Source organism: Rutidosis leptorrhynchoides, chromosome 1 (assembly GCF_046630445.1).
Source record: "Rutidosis leptorrhynchoides isolate AG116_Rl617_1_P2 chromosome 1, CSIRO_AGI_Rlap_v1, whole genome shotgun sequence".
NCBI lineage: Eukaryota > Viridiplantae > Streptophyta > Magnoliopsida > Asterales > Asteraceae > Rutidosis > Rutidosis leptorrhynchoides.
In genome coordinates, this window is record NC_092333.1 from 619,958,937 (window position 1) to 619,980,805 (window position 21,869).

The 21,869-nt window shown below is 33.0% G+C and overlaps 1 long non-coding RNA gene across 2 annotated transcripts; it reads left to right on the top strand.

Annotated features, from left to right (window-relative positions):
- The first annotated feature begins 17,955 nt into the window (after nucleotides 1-17,955).
- LOC139885554 (uncharacterized) lies at nucleotides 17,956-20,637 on the top strand. 2 transcript variants are annotated; one of them, XR_011771994.1, is made up of 5 exons: nucleotides 17,956-18,135; nucleotides 18,337-18,432; nucleotides 19,209-19,296; nucleotides 19,828-19,925; nucleotides 20,369-20,637. It is a non-coding gene; the product is annotated as an uncharacterized lncRNA (long non-coding RNA). The 2 variants fall into 2 exon arrangements; XR_011771993.1 differs by having other exon boundaries at nucleotides 19,828-20,633.
- Nucleotides 20,638-21,869: the final 1,232 nt, after the last annotated feature.

The window sequence follows — 21,869 nt, forward strand, 5'->3', positions numbered from 1 at the left end:
TTGTTAGCATGTTTATTCTCAGGTTTCCTAGAAGTCTTCCGCTGTTTGCTTAGATGTTAAACAAGCTATGTGCATGGAGTCTTACATGACATATTTTTCAAGGAGACGTTGCATTTACCAAATCATCACCATGTATCTTATTTTGACTGCATTGTCAACAGAAATGATGTTGTAAACTATTATTTATGGTGATTGTCTATATGTAGAAATCATCAGATGTCGAAAACCTTTGATTTAAATATTCATTTATGGTGTGCCTTTTCAAAAGAATGCAATGTTTACAAAACGTATCATATAGAGGTCAAATACCTCGTAATGAAATCAATGAATGACGTGTTCGTCCATATGGATTTGGAGCGATCGTCACAAATTAGTTCATGTTGAAACAGGTCAAAATTAGTTTAGGTCGGTACTGGTCAAATTTATTTAAGCTCAAAACGGGTCAAAGTTAGTACGGGTTATAAATAATTTAAAGTTACAAATTTTGTATGAATTGTATTTATTGGTATTGGCATACCTTTTAATGTAAGTATTTAAATTTAATATTTAATTTGTCATGAAGGTCCACCAATTCATGTCAAACTTATAGTAAAAAAAAAGCACATGTTTGACCCTAAAGTTAACATGTTAGAGTTGTACTCATAGTTTGAAGCACATTGATTAGCATATGGGTAATTTTTTTGGTTAGGATCCAGTAAGCAGCTTTGACAACAACCTTAACTCAGTTTGCAAATTTAAGAAGAATTGGATATACGATCCACATCAAAAAATTAGCATGTGGGATGTAGAAATATTTGAAGATAATCTTGGCACAAACTTGAGTCACGGGATAGTGAATCCTGAAGTCGATGGAATGCTTGCCAAGGTCATTCAACTTATTATCTTCAACTGTTATATTTTTGTGCAACAAGTTGTTTTGTGCTTTTCTTAGATATTGATATTCAAGTATCTATGTGTATGCTTATTGTAACATCCCGCGTTTTTCCGTTAAATTTAATTTTAACACCGTCTTTTTTTTTTAAAACATAATCTTTCGTATTTAAATTAATAGTTTCCGTGAGTAACGTTCATTATATTCCCGCTATTTAATTTTGACATCACTCGTTTACTCGAGCGTTTTTCAAAATATCCGTTCGGTAAAATCCCGCACCCGCTTCTAAACTCGAGGGACTAAAATTGACACGGGGCAAACTAGTTGACTAGGTCAACTAGTCCACCCCAATCACCACCATTCAATCACCTCCATCTCTCTCTCTCTTTCTCTCTAGCAAGAACACACACACAAACACCCAATTCAATCATTCATCATCTAAATTCGATCTAGGAGGCTTACAACAAAACAAATTACATATTTGGAATCCTCTCTTCATCCTCTACAATTTGATACCAACTTCATCTCGTTTGGGTAACATTTCTAAAACTCTAGATTTCTCTAAATTCGTGTTTTTGATTTGAAATGGTGTTAGTTAGTGTCTATGGCTCGTGTCTAGCATGAATATATGATTTACTTGCTCGATTTGTTGTTTTGAGTAACTAGTTTGAACATTTGAAATGGGTTTGCTTAATCATGCATTTTGGAAGATTAAATGTTGTTTGATTGTTAAAGTTCATGTTTTAATTGTGTTACTAGTATCACTAGCTTCGTTTTGATGCGTAGGTTGATTAAGGAAACTTCAAAAACATGAATATTGATTTTTGCGGATTTTGGTTAGGGTTTGATAGTTCTTGACATGAACTTTTGATGCTTGAATGCCATGAAATGTTAATTGTTAGTGTTTAGTAGTAATGTATGCTTCATTACCTTCAAAACGGCATATCATATGTGTGAATTGGATTCCCGAATCATAAAATGCGTTTCTTTGATTTTTGGTTGAAAATGATGAACTTTGATGATGTTTTCGATTTGTGATGACCCGGAAAATTCTGACTAAATTTAAACTTAATATTTACATAATAATACTATTCCGACATGATAAACAATGAATTTTAACAAGTTTTAAAACTTTTAAAAAGAGTTTCATACAAACAATTGACCACCCATTTATCCGACGATTCACGAGCTACGTTGTTGTTAAATATGTGTGTGTGTGTATGTGTGTGTATGTGTGTATATATATATATATATATATATATATATATATATATATATATATATATTTATTTATGATAACTTGATGTATGTTAATGAACGATTATCTGATTTAATTGTTATGTAAAATAATATACGATGTAATAAAACTTGTTGTTAAAACATATCTATATATATATAAAGTATATCGAATATAATTATTAAATGATTGTAATACTCGTATGTCGTCTCGATTGTTATTGAACAAGTTTAATATGAACTTTGGGGAGAACTCGGATGTTGACTGGCGTTGACCTTTCAAATATAATATATATTTTCTAATATATATAGATATATAATGTATATATATTAGCTAAAATAAACTTTTTATAAATATATATGTTAAATATAATATAAATTTTGGTTACATGTAATAATTATCTTTAACTAGAGGGGTTGTTGTTATACATATGTATCAAGTTTGTTCATGTTATTAAATTTTGGTATAATATCGGGGGGTGTTATTGTAATTTGGTAAAAGAAAACAAAATGGGGGCGGCTAGATGTTATCCCACGTTTTCATTTGATTTTTATTATTTAATTATTATATTATTAAGATTCGTCAATGCAGTCATAAATTGATATTATGAAATCTTTTGATATGCCAAATCCTTGACTTTCTTTCACCCATATCTCTTCTCGCGAAAATGGATTATAAGAACATCTTCACTCACACGTTATTCATCATTCAAAAATTTTAAAAATTTCAATCACATAATAAATTTTTGTAACTCATTCGGAGAAGAGTCATAATAATCAAAAGCAACAACGAGAAGTTACGTGTTGTAGACGGTGTTAACTCACTTCCTTCTTGAAGGTATAACTTTATTCTAAGTAAAATACTAAATTATCTTTAAACTATATGAGGTGTAAATAAATTTCTATGGCGTAAGTTATTACTTCTGATTAAATTATATATGGTTATAACTCAATAATTAAGTAGTAAGTAATTAAATTAGAGAATCAAAGCGAGTCAAAACCAAACTTTTAATGTTGTTCATTTACTAAATTTTAAGATGTCAAACCTAATAATGTAGCTAATAAATTATAGTGAAATTGGGCATGTAAATTTATTTGTTTAACGATTACATGAATTATAGTAAATATTATTTTTTTTAAACTACACATATAAGTGTCAAGGAATATTCATTATTTAAGAAGTTACAACTTAAGTAAAATTTGGTAACGTTAATCAACGAATATTTAACATCGATTCTTAATTTATTTCGAAAACTAAATATAAGCATATGTCATTTGTAAATTTATGGAGAAAAAAAAAGAAAGAGTTGGTGAAGTTTTCTGTACATTTACGAGAAAGATGACATGATTTTTAACAAATTATATTTTCGGTCCCTGAAGCATTTACAATGTTACGATATAAATTATAAGAATGTTAAACATACATGTACACCCCTTGAAGTACCTTTGTCTTGCGAAAATAATTACCAACTTTTGTAAAATTATACTTTAAGCACAATGATATGAAATTTATTTCAAAACAAGTTCTAAATCGTTAGTTATGTAAAACATGATTAAAATAATTTGTAAACCTCAGCTAGTAGAATTATATTTATACATATACAAGACTAATAATATGTGGAAATCTTAAAAAGTTCAATATTTTAAATCGCAGATACCTAATTAGTTTAAGGTAACTTATATAAGAATTTATACAATTATACAGGACATATCCATTTTGGACCAATTTCTCGTTTTACCCATTAGCTTTCATTACTCGTACCAAGGTGAGTTTCATATGATCCCTTTTACTCTCTATATTTTTGGGCTGAGAATACATGCAAATGCTTTATTAACCGATATACAATATTTATATGCGTGAGTTTCATTTGCTCCCTTTTTAATTGCTTTTGAAATCTATATTTTTGGGCTGAGAATACATGTACTTTATTTTAAACACAATGGATACAAGTACATACTAAATTCTACAACGAGTTTGAACCGAAATTCCCTTAGCTTTGGTAACTAGTAACTGCCAGTTATAAGAACTGGTGGACGCGAGTAGTAGTATATGGATCCATAGGGCTTGACATCCCCGTCCGAGCTAGAGCACTAGCCTTTTAATGGACGTATGCTATTTGAGAAGCGTACACGTTGGTTTGCGTGTATTATTAAGATGATTATACAAAGGGTACAAATTATATAAACGTTAAAGTTTAGTTACTAGGGTGCTCAATTTCGTAGAATATTTTGATAAACGTTTCTGGATGAAACAACTGAAATCTTGTGATCCATCATTATATACAGATTATGCGAAACATACAAACTATGAACTCACCAACCTTTGTGTTGACACTTGTTAGCATGTTTATTCTCAGGTTCCCTAGAAGTCTTCCGCTGTTTGCTTATATGATAGACAAGCTATGTGCATGGAGTCTTATATGGCATATTTTTCAAGAAAACGTTGCATTCACCAATTCATCATCATGTACCTTATTTTGACTGCATTGTCAACGGAAGTACTATTGTAAACTATTATATACGGTGATTGTCTATATGTAGAAATCATCAAATGTCGAAAACCTTTGATTTAAATATTCATTTATGGTGTGCCTTTTCAAAAGAATGCAATGTTTACAAAACGTATCATATAGAGGTCAAATACCTCGCAATGAAATCAATGAATGACGTGTTCGTCCATATGGATTTGGAGCAATCGTCACAGTTGGTATCAGAGCGTTGGTCCTAGCGAACCAGGTCTTGCATGAATGTGTCTAACTGATAGTTGTTAGGATGCATTAGTAAGTCTGGACTTCGACCGTGTTTGCATGTCAAAAGTTTTGCTTATCATTTTTGTCGGAAATTACCTGCTTATCATTCCTAGTCTAGACACGTTTTACAGCATTGATTGCATGAATAGTGTATAGACAAAATTCATATCTTAGCGTATCTGTTACTGTAAACTTTTCCTGACATCTTCTGAAAATTTCTCTGTGATTTATGGAATTTGGTATTATATATACATATGTAAATTATGTATTGAAGAATACCAAACTAAATTCTATAATCTAATTCATATAAAAAAAAATTATCTCCCTAATTATACAAGATGGATCCCGTATCTAGTTCAAACTCTGATAGCTATTCCGATATGGATATTCACCTGAATTTCGAAGACAGTGTAACCGGAATGGATCAACCAATTAGCCATCATCTATTCTGGATGAATTGGGGATGGGTTCGTAGCATACTTAATTATTGGAGACAAGAAGAAGGCGATCCCTTTCACCCACCACATTGCCCTCTTGGCGAAGAACCTGAAGCACTTACCATCGAACCTGTTCGAGACACCATTTTCTCTCTCATTTCCAGAGTATCTCGTCACGATAATATACTATCTCAAATTCTGGATCTTATTCATCCGCTCGTCCGAACCGCCAATCATCCCGGTGTAGTAGAAGAAGTCAACGAGCTTCGTGCTCGGGTAGTGGCTTTGGAGAATATGGTGCAAAGGTTGCAAACACCAGCAGCATCACCGACATCAACAGTACCACCGACAACAACACCAACAATACCATTACCACCACCAACAACATCTGCATCGCAAACTTCAACTTCACAATCTGTTCCACGAGCATCAACGTCATACGCACCGTAGTTACCAAGAAATACCAGAAACAATAATCGATGAAGTATTAACTCATTTCCCCTGAAGAAATTTTATGTATATTTAATATATATGAATTTTGAAATCAAAATAAATATTTCCGTACTAAGCTATTACGTGTGAATCTTAACTGGCAGGTACTACTCGGTTAGTTCATATTACTAATATGCAATGATGTACATCCTTCGTTAACGGCTTAATCATCGATAACTACAATCTCTGTTTCAATTCAATGAATTTCATTTCATAATAAACCAAGTGTATTATTCAATAACATGGTTGATTTTACACTTTCATCTTCGATGCACTCGAAACTTTCTAGAAAACATCATTTGCACCTTGCGAAGTTTGGAAGAATTCCACGAATATCAACACCCTTCACCAAGGAATATCAATAAGAATAAATAATGAAGTATTGATTTCATTAGTGAAATACTCCGCGAAGATTATGTAATCTCTAATGTTTTAGAGATTATTCATTTCTAATTCAAGTTAAAAATCAAATGAGCTTAATATGATATTAACTCATTAAATCTGTATTACATCTGAAGAAATATACATACATATATTTTCATAAAGACTGTAATTAAAATTCTTTTGTACAAAATATTAATTGTGAAATCTTTAACGGGTAGGTAATACTCGGGAATATATAAGTTCACAATTAATATGTTACAATGTACATTCTTCAACTTTGATTCAAAAATCATTAACTATACTCACTATCTTCACAATGATACACAATCATTCTCATACAAAATCAATTACATATTCTGATATTGACAGATCAGAATCCAAGTCATAACTCTGAATCAGTGACATCATCCATAGATCTCTACATCTTTCAAAGCTATACTTTGACTTCAAAACTGTGCAAGATCCTTTAGCGTTGTTAATATCGAAAATAATCTTGCCATCCTTTTCAAAGTATCCAGTTTTATCACACTTTCAACCAGTCAACTTCGACTTTTCAGATTAACCTTATTGTAACCTTGATATATACGTTTTTGTTACCGGGGAACCTTTTATGTTCCACCACATTAGCAGTAAATTTACCAACAACTTCATTAATCTTTGACCTTCTGAAAAATCATTATACTCATTAAAACCCTATCATGTACTCATCCACATCTTGTAACAATAATTGCCATACCAACTACCGGGAATTAGCAACCAGTATTTTGAATTTCGCAGCAATTCTACGCCAACAGTTATATATATATACATATAATGTCTAGCTTCTAGACTTACATACTTCGAATGTGAAGTTTCTGAAAAACACCCCAAACTACGAAACTAGTTCTACGAATTTTGGAAAAATGCTGATGAAGCAGCAAAAACTATAAACGACTTAAACAGTCGAAAGTTTGATGATAAAGAGTAGTGTGTTGGAAAAGCACAGAAAAAGAGAAGGTTTGAAACTGGAAAACGGGTTGAGCAAAGTATGAAGGAAGCTGTAGACAAATCACAAGGACGAAATCTACCTTCAAAGAATCCAAATGATTCAGTGTCTGCTGAAACCATTAGTAAGAATCTTACTTCTTATTCTAAACCTTCACAGACAGATTTTCCGCATCATTCTCTGATATTAGAAATTCTAAGATATCATCGTATCTTCCATTATAAATATCCTCCATATTTCTGAAGATATTTTCATAACTATTCTTATCTGAAATCATTTATCTCTTCACGTTATCTATGTTACATCATAAAAGAAACTATTTTAGTTTCTAATTTCTGAAAATTTCAAAAAATGGATGTTTTTGAAGTAGTGTTAGGAATTGAAGCATGAGTTAGTATAATATAATGACACTTGATCAACGTGATTATATTATAGTAAGTCATGCTGAGTTTCTAATGGAACGTGATAAAGGTTCACAGATCATACCCTCATCATGAACCATGTTACATAACTCTTTCATTCTATATAATCTCTAAAAATATCAAGAAAATATTTTTCTTGATGATTCGGTCTTTTCTAGATATTATGATAATTTGACAAATCAAATCTTGTTATTACCTTTCCTTTCTACTTTGTATATTATGATCATTCGAAACTCCATACCTACGAATTCTGGACCAATATTCGCTTGACTTGAAGTCGGGAAGAGAAAACGAAAACATGAAGCTCCGAAATATAAAGGAGAATATAGGCCCGATAACAACCCCGAAATTTACAAACCGTGTATATCAATACGTATTGCAACATAAAGACACGGGAAAATTAATAACACTATAACCCCAAGATAAAAGTAAAAGTAAATAAAATCCTCCGGTGGTAAACGAAAGAGAAGAATGACAGATATGAAGGTTAGGAGTATATCAAGAATCAGAACTGGATGAAGCATTTCACAATCTTTTGGAAGTATGAAATAAGGAAGAAGATGTGGGAGTGGTGAAAATAATGAAACGGAAGTGGGCAATTTATAGCAAAATATCAGACATAACAATCGAGGCAGATTACCCAATTAATCAAAGGAAATCTTAATTTCCTTAATTCCCGAAGAATCAAATCTTATTTAGATTATGAAGATTTCCTATTTCTTAAATTCCGGAAATCAATCGTTACTACGTCAAGAGATAAGATGCATCTCTATTCTCCATTTCACTTTATTACGATGGCTTCTCTCATAAGCTTCAAGTAATTGGATTGTTTTATCCATATTATTCAACGGTGATAAAACTCTATTTATCGACTCATATTCGTCATAAAAACATTTTTATTGTTAGCCATGACAACCTCACTCAAATTTCGGGACGAAATTTCTTTAACGGGTAGGTACTGTGATGACCCGGAAAATTCTGACTAAATTTAAACTTAATATTTACATAATAATACTATTCCAACATGATAAACAATGAATTTTAACAAGTTTTAAAACTTTTAAAAAGAGTTTCATACAAACAATTGACCACCCATTTATCCGACGATTCACGAGCTACGTTGTTGTTAAATATGTGTGTGTGTGTGTGTGTATGTGTGTGTATATATATATATATATATATATATATATATATATATATATATATATATATATGATAACTGGATGTATGTTAATGAACGATTATCTGATTTAATTGTTATGTAAAATAATATACGATATAATAAAACTTGTTGTTAAAACATATCTATATATATATAAAGTATATCGAATATAATTATTAAATGATTGTAATACTCGTATGTCGTCTCGATTGTTATTGAACAAGTTTAATATGAACTTTGGGGAGAACTCGGATGTTGACTGGCGTTGACCTTTCAAATATAATATATATTTTCTAATATATATAGATATATAATGTATATATATTAGCTAAAATAAACTTTTTATAAATATATATGTTAAATATAATATAAATTTTGGTTACATGTAATAATTATCTTTAACTAGATGGGTTGTTGTTATACATATGTATCAAGTTTGTTCATGTTATTAAATTTTGGTATAATATCGGGGGGTGTTATTGTAATTTGGTAAAAGAAAACAAAATGGGGGCGGCTAGATGTTATCCCACGTTTTCATTTGATTTTTATTATTTAATTATTATATTATTAAGATTCGTCAATGCAGTCATAAATTGATATTATGAAATCTTTTGATATGCCAAATCCTTGACTTTCTTTCACCCATATCTCTTCTCGCGAAAATGGATTATAAGAACATCTTCACTCACACGTTATTCATCATTCAAAAATTTTAAAAATTTCAATCACATAATAAATTTTTGTAACTCATTCGGAGAAGAGTCATAATAATCAAAAGCAACAACGAGAAGTTACGTGTTGTAGACGGTGTTAACTCACTTCCTTCTTGAAGGTATAACTTTATTCTAAGTAAAATACTAAATTATCTTTAAACTATATGAGGTGTAAATAAATTTCTATGGCGTAAGTTATTACTTCTGATTAAATTATATATGGTTATAACTCAATAATTAAGTAGTAAGTAATTAAATTAGAGAATCAAAGCGAGTCAAAACCAAACTTTTAATGTTGTTCATTTACTAAATTTTAAGATGTCAAACCTAATAATGTAGCTAATAAATTATAGTGAAATTGGGCATGTAAATTTATTTGTTTAACGATTACATGAATTATAGTAAATATTATTTTTTTTAAACTACACATATAAGTGTCAAGGAATATTCATTATTTAAGAAGTTACAACTTAAGTAAAATTTGGTAACGTTAATCAACGAATATTTAACATCGATTCTTAATTTATTTCGAAAACTAAATATAAGCATATGTCATTTGTAAATTTATGGAGAAAAAAAAAGAAAGAGTTGGTGAAGTTTTCTGTACATTTACGAGAAAGATGACATGATTTTTAACAAATTATATTTTCGGTCCCTGAAGCATTTACAATGTTACGATATAAATTATAAGAATGTTAAACATACATGTACACCCCTTGAAGTACCTTTGTCTTGCGAAAATAATTACCAACTTTTGTAAAATTATACTTTAAGCACAATGATATGAAATTTATTTCAAAACAAGTTCTAAATCGTTAGTTATGTAAAACATGATTAAAATAATTTGTAAACCTCAGCTAGTAGAATTATATTTATACATATACAAGACTAATAATATGTGGAAATCTTAAAAAGTTTAATATTTTAAACCGCAGATACCTAATTAGTTTAAGGTAACTTATATAAGAATTTATACAATTATACAGGACATATCCATTTTGGACCAATTTCTCGTTTTACCCATTAGCTTTCATTACTCGTACCAAGGTGAGTTTCATATGATCCCTTTTACTCTCTATATTTTTGGGCTGAGAATACATGCAAATGCTTTATTAACCGATATACAATATTTATATGCGTGAGTTTCATTTGCTCCCTTTTTAATTGCTTTTGAAATCTATATTTTGGGCTGAGAATACATGTACTTTATTTTAAACACAATGGATACAAGTACATACTAAATTCTACAACGAGTTTGAACCGAAATTCCCTTAGCTTTGGTAACTAGTAACTGCCAGTTATAAGAACTGGTGGACGCGAGTAGTAGTATATGGATCCATAGGGCTTGACATCCCCGTCCGAGCTAGAGCACTAGCCTTTTAATGGACGTATGCTATTTGAGAAGCGTACACGTTGGTTTGCGTGTATTATTAAGATGATTATACAAAGGGTACAAATTATATAAACGTTAAAGTTTAGTTACTAGGGTGCTCAATTTCGTAGAATATTTTGATAAACGTTTCTGGATGAAACAACTGAAATCTTGTGATCCATCATTATATACAGATTATGCGAAACATACAAACTATGAACTCACCAACCTTTGTGTTGACACTTGTTAGCATGTTTATTCTCAGGTTCCCTAGAAGTCTTCCGCTGTTTGCTTATATGATAGACAAGCTATGTGCATGGAGTCTTATATGGCATATTTTTCAAGAAAACGTTGCATTCACCAATTCATCATCATGTACCTTATTTTGACTGCATTGTCAACGGAAGTACTATTGTAAACTATTATATACGGTGATTGTCTATATGTAGAAATCATCAAATGTCGAAAACCTTTGATTTAAATATTCATTTATGGTGTGCCTTTTCAAAAGAATGCAATGTTTACAAAACGTATCATATAGAGGTCAAATACCTCGCAATGAAATCAATGAATGACGTGTTCGTCCATATGGATTTGGAGCAATCGTCACAGAAATTGTCGGTTATGATCTATGAAAAGTGTTTAGTTGTATTCCTTGTTAAAATACCTTTCCAACGACGTGAGATACATGTTTAGGAGGTTTGCGGTTTGTGAGTTAGGATTATTTGAGTTTTGGGTCGTGCTTACTTGAAAACTGACCAGAATTGCCTGTACAGGAAATGGCGCGGCGGGCACCCCACCCCGCGCGGCGCGCAGATAGACCTGGTCAGATTCTGACCTCTTTGTCCCATTTCACGTGAAATGTTTGACTAGCTACCGACCTCCGATTCACATGAAACTTGTTTTAATATACTTGTATATGAATATATAGCATAGAAAAATAGTTCGGGACCCGACCCGAACGCGTTGACTTTTTCGTTGACTTTGACCAAGTTTGACTTTTAGTCAAACTTAACCAAACTTTTATACAATCATTCTAACATGCTTTTATACTTGTTTCTTGTATGAAACTTGACAACGTGATTCACATGCTATACTTAATCGAGTCGTAACGAGCCATAGGACTAATTGAACACATTTCACCCGACCTTGTGTCGTAACCGGTTAATTGATATAACTTACTTGTTTAGGTCAAGGCTAAGCAACTTTCATGCACACGTTTACTTTGTGAAGTACTTTTATACTCGTGCACTCGAGGTGAGATCATAGTCCCACCTTTTCAACAACTTTTATACTTTTAAATCGTGGGCTGAGAAAACATATACTTTGTTACATCTTGTACTACTTACTTTTATGTTTTGAACACAAGTGTGAAAACAAACATTCCACGTGCGAGTTAGAACAAAAATGCCTCAATTCAATTATCATTAGTTACACTTGCAGGGTGTAAGCGAGAACTTATATTGTGTGGCCATACGGGTTTAACAAACCCTCATTCGGACGGTTCGCTACCGTTATGCGGATGAAATATATTTTTGTGTTTTAGTGTGGGTTCTAGCACTGTGTGATGGGGTAACGTTGGTTAAGTTTTGATAATTGAGTGCTCGCGTATAACAACACTTTTGGAATGCAAATGATTTGGATAATCTACGTTATGGAAATACAAAATCTTGTGGTTCAAAACAACGTTTAATACTTACTAAACCTATGATTTCACCAACGTTTTTCGTTGACAGTTTTCTATATGTTTCTCAGGTTCATACTTGGCTATTTGATATATGCTTCCACGTTCACTCATACTTGCTTGGGGTCAAGCATACATGCATACACTCTGATCATTTGCTTGGAGTCAAGATACATACATACATACGCTAGTGATAGTACCTTTGGATTCAAACATATTGTTTACATACTTACGCTATTTATAGCAACTGTATTTTTAAACTAATTATGTCGCAAGTTATTTCATTCATACTTTATGACTTTTGTAAACTTAGACTTGTTGTCGAACGGTTTTGTAAACTAAACTTGCAAGTCTTGCACCTTTCAAATGAATGCGACATAATTTTGGTCAAACGAGTCTCATATAGGGACTACGACCACGCAACGGGACCTAAGTTAACGGCGCCGTCAATAACGGTTTTGGTTGGGTCGTTACAAGTGGTATCAGAGCGTTGGTTGTAGGGAACTAGGACGTGCATTAGTGTGTCTAACAGAGTCGTTAGGACGCATTGGTGAGTCTAGACTACAACCGGATAGTTAGCATTTGCATTCTGACATACATTTGCTATAGATAGCACTTACTTGACTACTTGTGCATTATACTTGAATCATTCTTAGGCAAACTTTTTAATGGTACCCAACCTTCATCATACGAACTCGTATTCCGCCACTTTTTGGTAACACACGTAAATTCATGATTCATACACGTATGGATGACGACGACTTCATTAGTCACACTTGTTCGGGAACTCTGTCTCCCGGATTGTTATTTGCCACCGTTTCAACTTACTATCGGTTTCCCACTGGTGTTTCTTACTATCTACTTTTTGGTGTTACTACCATCACTACTCTAGGTGAGTATCGTCATCAACATTTATCACTACGGTTGCGTGCTACTCGTTATCATGACTCGTTACTCTTTTCATACCTGAATACCTTATTGTCTGACTCGAACCACATTGACGTGAACAATCATTTATACACTTCCCTCGGGGAACGCTTCTTTATAGTTGCACTAATTCTTTCGATTCAATATGAGTCACGTTAGAGACGTCGTTACACTTTGTTTATTTTAAACTTCACGATTACACGAACTTGAATCTATGGAGTGATGTGGGAATGGAGGTATGAGTTAGCGTAATATAACGACACTCGATCAACGTGGTTATAATACGGTAAGACATACCAAAGTTCTAGTGACGCGTGATGGTGGTTAGACTCGATCAACCTAAACACCACCATGTGCCATGTACATGACTTCATCTTTTCATGTTTGGACATCCGAAAACTCCGAGAATATTGATAACAACCATACCGGGGACACCCCTTCGACTTTTGTCGAACTATACTTATGCTTCCGAATGAATTACCGATTCCTCTCGACTTCAACCGTATGTTACACGTGTATACTAGCTCGTCCTCGCACAGTCTTATTGACTAATTACAATTTACTCGTTATGCTCGCACTGAGGCGGAAACTTCTCTCTCACCACACTCGTACTTCCGGTTCAGGAAATCTTTATTCTAAACTTTCAATGGAGGGAGGGACTCTCCACGTGATACTAGTATTCACCTCGAGGGTGAATAGTTCCGACGAACGTTTTTTTTTCAGAAACCGATGAGAACTTGCCCCGACGAACGTTTTTGGAAACTGATAAATCTTTCGCGACGCGAATTTTCTTGAGAAACTTGTCCTAACAAACTTGTTCAAATATACCTTACGGAATGTACTCCGTTTCGGACCGAGATCCTCGTTTCACTTCTAGATTTTGGAGTGCCTCACAAAAAGTCTCGGGACCACGTTTAGACATGAGTACCGCACATCAACCACAACCCGACGGACCGAGCAAACATACGATTCAAACCTTGGAAACCGTAATACGAATTTGTGTTATCAACTTCAAATTTACTTGAGAAAAGTTTTTGCCTTTAACCAAATTCTCTTACAATGATGGTTATCATTCAAGTCTTAACGTCACACTTTTCGAGGACCCGTATAGCCGTAATCGTCGTTTTCTTAATTTGTTGAACCGAAGTAGGTGACAAGCGAACCACCGGACCCGAAATCATTCATGAAACAACCGGAAAACTTTTCAATTCCAAGAAAGGCTCAAGGCGGATCGTAGTCGCCAAAAGAACTATGCCGATGTTAGACGTGAACCTCTCGAATTCCAAGTGGGTAACCGCGTCACTTTAAAAGTCGCACCTTGAGGAGGTGTAATCCGTTTCGGAAAACGTAGAAAGCTAAATCCGCGATATTTTAATCCTTTTGAATTCTTGGGGTGTTTTGGACCCGTTGCTAACCGTTTAGATTTATTTTCCGACTCATTTGAGCCCCCGTCATTCTACATTCTATATAAAACCTAAGGACGTGTCTTGCCAACAAGAACTTGTTATTCCTTTCGATGAGCTTACTATCGATGGTACACTTCACTTCCTGGGAGGACCGGTTGAAACCATGAATCATGAAACCAAACCGTAAACAACATACGACCCCGACCTTCAAGTTCGTTGAAATGCCCAAGGAAGTACCTTCACTTATTCGTAGAACCGACAACGCAAGATCTCGAGGAAGAAACAACGACTACTACTTCCAACTAAATTTCGGGACGAAATTTCTTTTGAGGCGTGGATAATGTAACATCCCGCGTTTTTTCGTTAAATTTAATTTTAACACCGTCTTTTTTTTTTTAAAACATAATCTTTCGTATTTAAATTAATAGTTTCCGTGAGTAACGTTCATTATATTCCCGCTATTTAATTTTGACATCACTCGTTTACTCGAGCGTTTTTCAAAATATCCGTTCGGTAAAATCCCGCACCCGCTTCTAAACTCGAGGGACTAAAATTGACACGGGGCAAACTAGTTGACTAGGTCAACTAGTCCACCCCAATCACCACCATTCAATCACCTCCATCTCTCTCTCTCTTTCTCTCTAGCAAGAACACACACACAAACACCCAATTCAATCATTCATCATCTAAATTCGATCTAGGAGGCTTACAACAAAACAAATTACATATTTGGAATCCTCTCTTCATCCTCTACAATTTGATACCAACTTCATCTCGTTTGGGTAACATTTCTAAAACTCTAGATTTCTCTAAATTCGTGTTTTTGATTTGAAATGGTGTTAGTTAGTGTCTATGGCTCGTGTCTAGCATGAATATATGATTTACTTGCTTGATTTGTTGTTTTGAGTAACTAGTTTGAACATTTGAAATGGGTTTGCTTAATCTTGCATTTTGGAAGATTAAATGTTGTTTGATTGTTAAAGTTCATGTTTTAATTGTGTTACTAGTATCACTAGCTTCGTTTTGATGCGTAGGTTGATTAAGGAAACTTCAAAAACATGAATATTGATTTTTGCGGATTTTGGTTAGGGTTTGATAGTTCTTGACATGAACTTTTGATGCTTGAATGCCATGAAATGTTAATTGTTAGTGTTTAGTAGTAATGTATGCTTCATTACCTTCAAAACGGCATATCATATGTGTGAATTGGATTCCCGAATCATAAAATGCGTTTCTTTGATTTTTGGTTGAAAATGATGAACTTTGATGATGTTTTCGATTTGGAAATTGTCGGTTATGATCTATGAAAAGTGTTTAGTTGTATTCCTTGTTAAAATACCTTTCCAACGACGTGAGATACATGTTTAGGAGGTTTGCGGTTTGTGAGTTAGGATTATTTGAGTTTTGGGTCGTGCTTACTTGAAAACTGACCAGAATTGCCTGTACAGGAAATGGCGCGGCGCGCACCCCACCCCGCGCGGCGCGCAGATAGACCTGGTCAGATTCTGACCTCTTTGTCCCATTTCACGTGAAATGTTTGACTAGCTACCGACCTCCGATTCACATGAAACTTGTTTTAATATACTTGTATATGAATATATAGCATAGAAAAATAGTTCGGGACCCGACCCGAACGCGTTGACTTTTTCGTTGACTTTGACCAAGTTTGACTTTTAGTCAAACTTAACCAAACTTTTATACAATCATTCTAACATGCTTTTATACTTGTTTCTTGTATGAAACTTGACAACGTGATTCACATGCTATACTTAATCGAGTCGTAACGAGCCATAGGACTAATTGAACACATTTCACCCGACCTTGTGTCGTAACCGGTTAATTGATATAACTTACTTGTTTAGGTCAAGGCTAAGCAACTTTCATGCACACGTTTACTTTGTGAAGTACTTTTATACTCGTGCACTCGAGGTGAGATCATAGTCCCACCTTTTCAACAACTTTTATACTTTTAAATCGTGGGCTGAGAAAACATATACTTTGTTACATCTTGTACTACTTACTTTTATGTTTTGAACACAAGTGTGAAAACAAACATTCCACGTGCGAGTTAGAACAAAAATGCCTCAATTCAATTATCATTAGTTACACTTGCAGGGTGTAAGCGAGAACTTATATTGTGTGGCCATACGGGTTTAACAAACCCTCATTCGGACGGTTCGCTACCGTTATGCGGATGAAATATATTTTTGTGTTTTAGTGTGGGTTCTAGCACTGTGTGATGGGGTAACGTTGGTTAAGTTTTGATAATTGAGTGCTCGCGTATAACAACACTTTTGGAATGCAAATGATTTGGATAATCTACGTTATGGAAATACAAAATCTTGTGGTTCAAAACAACGTTTAATACTTACTAAACCTATGATTTCACCAACGTTTTTCGTTGACAGTTTTTTATATGTTTCTCAGGTTCATACTTGGCTATTTGATATATGCTTCCGCGTTCACTCATACTTGCTTGGGGTCAAGCATACATGCATACACTCTGATCATTTGCTTGGAGTCAAGATACATACATACATACGCTAGTGATAGTACCTTTGGATTCAAACATATTGTTTACATACTTACGCTATTTATAGCAACTGTATTTTTAAACTAATTATGTCGCAAGTTATTTCATTCATACTTTATGACTTTTGTAAACTTAGACTTGTTGTCGAACGGTTTTGTAAACTAAACTTGCAAGTCTTGCACCTTTCAAATGAATGCGACATAATTTTGGTCAAACGAGTCTCATATAGGGACTACGACCACGCAACGGGACCTAAGTTAACGGCGCCGTCAATAACGGTTTTGGTTGGGTCGTTACACTTATAGATTGTGTTTTCATGTTATTACTCTTTTCCGACCAACAATTTTGGATTCTTAGACTGATTACAATTAATAAGAATCATTTCGAGCATCACCTTACATTCAAACAACGGAAACTATTTTATACTTAGTCTTATTAAGGCCCGTCGTGTAATACACGGGCTCTTAAAGGCTAGTATATATATATATATATATATATATATATATATATATATATATATATATATATATATATATATATATATATATATATATGGTAAAGATAAGCACTAAGTAGGTCTCCTCCGTATTCTGTTTCCCAAGGGTAGGGGTATTCCGGTCATTTACTTCGCTAAATAACTTTCCATATCTTCTCCAATTCGTGTAGAATTCGTCCGCTGCAAAATTTTCTAACTCTCGTACTCATTCAGTTAAGATTGATCGATTCATATTTTTCAATTCTAAGTTTATTATCAATTCTAGGTTAGTGATTTCCTAATTTGTTACAATTATGATTTTTAGGGCTTACTCGATTCAATTTTCACGCACTTTCAAATAATATAGGTATAGGTATACCACACACCATGGTTCTATGCTTTGTTCAATAATTTCTATAAGTCGAATTTACATATTCATGTTGTTAATCGCGAACCTAGTAATTAATCGATTTCTTATTGTATGAAGCATTCGGTCAAGTTTTGGCGAATTAAAGAACTGGCATTCCTATTGGCTATCCCATGTTGATTCGTTCAGCCACTTACACAAATCACACCAACAACGGTACTCATTATTGTGTATATGTAGATGTAATGAATTCTGAATTTATATCTTTAGTTGTTTTCTGTATGTGTTTTCTGTTAATTCTACTTAAAGTTTGAATTGATCCATGAAAAGACATCAATTTGTTTACTAATCCATGAACAAATTTTTGGGTTTTATATGTGATGAACGAATTCGATTCATCCTGATTCTATTGTAATCGATTTGTTTTAGTTAGTTACTGTATATGATTGCATTTAAATTTGAATTTATTGAATACATGTTTTTTTTGCTTACATTATTGATGTATATTCACAGTTACATATATGATTGTTGTAGTCATTGCTGTGTGGTGCTGTTTTAATTATGTGTTTTCAATTCTGGACATTGATAAATGCATAATTTAACCTTCTTATGCCGTGCAAATGAAAAAAAGAAAGATACGAGAGCTGATTACACTTGTTTAGTTGTTTACTTGAATCTATTTCTGAATATTTCTTATTTAATCGAGAGATAGTGAGAAGACATGGAACCAGAGAAACTATGGATGCATTTTCACTGTTTCTCATTCTTAAACACATAAGAGAAACATCAAAATGTATGAAGCAAAACAATAGCTAAAAGGATATAATGGCCTATTTTTCCCGTTAGGTGGAACCCTTTATATTTATGAGTTATTCTTAAACTAATAGAAGAAACTTCACTTTCGGTGTCATTTATAGACCATATTGCTAATGTTTGTTCTGTTCTGGTGTGATTTTACTTGTATTTTTGTAATTGTGTACTGTACTTTTTAGGTACTATATGTGCAATTGTTCATCGTTTGCAAGATTCAGTGGTCTACATCCTTAGTCATACTTCTTGTAGGCATATGGTTTTCATAAGGTGAGTTATTTTTCAGTTAAGGTTTAATCATGTATTATACTATTGAGCAGCTTCTTTTAAAATGTGTACCCGGGGATCATCATTGAAATCCCTACATATACTCATAAATAAAAATGTGAATTACTCCGTAGTTGGGTTCAGTTTTACAAATATATAAGATTCAAATTTTGCTCGATGTAGGTATGCAAGTTTATTTGTTGGTTCACATCAGACGTATTACATTGTAACTAATCTTGATTCAGTTAGGCTCTAATTAAATCATAAGTGAATACCTTAATCAAAGTTGCAAGTAAATTATTGTCAAGTAGCTAAAACAAGCCTTTATAAGCTTGGGGTTTGAGTTGGCTCATATAGGCTGTATGCACAGAACTGGGCTTTAAACTTTTTTTGACCCGTTACCTTTCACTTATATTGTTTGATTTGACCCGTTTGATCTTTACCTAAATAAATGAGTCCAAATTTGGACATGTAACAGTTATTAATTCATGTTTGTTGTTAATGAAACAATTAATTACTTGATGTTGTTTCCAGGCATGGAGTCTATACGAAAACAAGCGACAATTGGAGCTTGTAGATTCAGTGGTCTACGTCCTAAGTCTCACTTCTTATAGACATATGGTCTTCGTAAGGTGAGTTATTTTTTCAGTTACTATTTGACCATTTAAGGAGAACAAGAGATAAAGAAGAAAGGCGTGTTTAAAATCCTATTTAACCATTCACTATTTGTGAAGTGTGTGATTTTGAATTACATTTTGGTGATCTTTGTATCAGTACCTTCAAACTAAATTTTCTAGAAAATATGTTATTCAGACCAATACTTGATCTCCCACCAATTGACATCCATGTTACTCGATGTGAACAATCAGAAACAGAACACGATTTATTTAGTCATTCAAATTTAAGAACGTATAAACCAAGTGTAAGAAACACCAAAAAATAACATTTTGTTGGGCCAAACGAGCTCCCTCAGCTTTCATCTCAGGTACGTACTTAAAACTTTTATGACATCAGCGCCATTTTTTTGGGCCAAAGTGTTTTTTGTCGTACTTACATGCGTGAATTGATTCTGCAGGATCTAACGTTTCATTCACGGATATTGGAAAATAAAAAGCAATGAGATGAGGAGAAATCTATTATCTTGACTTGCAGCTTCACTCCGGATCCTGTTTAATACTATTAGTTGCAATGACTATGTAACACCATCAACCATCAGTTGCAATGACATTGTCTCGATTGTTAACATTCATTGGATGTGTAATAACTATTAACATTCATATTATTTCTTTTTTAAATCTATATTGTTAATTACAATTTAAGTTGAATAATCATACTGTTGGTTGAATGTTGGTTAATGAATTAAACGATAAAGTTAAGCATGATGATTAACCAAAGAATATGTTTTGATTATGACACATACATATGCATAAGTGATGACTGACATTTTAACATAAAACACGCAAGGTTACTAATCCATACTTTATCTTGCAAATGATCAAGTCAAACATAACTTAAAGAATGGAATTAAAGATCAGCAAAATACACGGTCAAGGTACGGTCGACCGTATACCCAGCTGTAGACCCCCAAACTGAATTGTTACGAAGTTTTATGAAAACAAGTTGCACGGTCACCACCACGGTCAACCGTAGTGCGACCGCAGTTTTCTCTGTCACCAATTTTGACCAAATTAAGTTTGACTAGTTCCCGACATCTATAATTCATGAAACCTTTCTTAACATGCTTAGAATAGATGCCCTCTCCATACTCAATCGAGTTTTAGTCATAAAAACACTAATCGTGGTTAATTACACCTAATGACGTCTTAATGACAAATTAACCAAAATAAGGCATAACACATAAGTGTTAAACAATAACTTGTGATCTTAAATCTTATCTAGACATTCTTAGTATGATCATCAAGTACCAACACACTTAAGCTAATATCACTAGAACAATAATTATTATCAAAGATGACTTAGTGATAAATTAAGGGTAAATGAAGAACAATGCTTTCAAGTGTAACTAGTAAAGACTTGTAATCCTAAAATACACTTAGATACATTTAGGATGGTCACCAAGTCCCAACTAGAGATTGCTATTTCCTTGTGCATGTGTTAGACATTAATGTGTGCTTACACATTAATCATGTAATATGTTATATTGCAAGTAAGCTTGTTAAAAACTTAAATTATAAGTTGTGAAAATATCTATATGATTGATCTTAGAATAACTATCTCTTGCTATGTGTGATTATTACTTGCTGCTTGCTAATGTGTTTAATACTCATAAATTTGTCAACTTGATTAATATGCTTGCTATGTGCTTACTAGTTAGGATTCAAGTAACTAACCTACTCCAATAAATTAAGTGTAAAATGGTTTACAATGAAATTATGGTCAATTGTTTATTTGGTCTTGTCTAAGTAATAAATTGTGATTGCTTGTTCAAGTATGAATTAACTTTGATGTCTCTACATACTTAATGATTATCATAGAAAGACATCAATAAATTAATCTCTACCTAAGCTTAAAATGAACATGACTTGTGATTAATTGGAACTAGGAAGTTAATGACA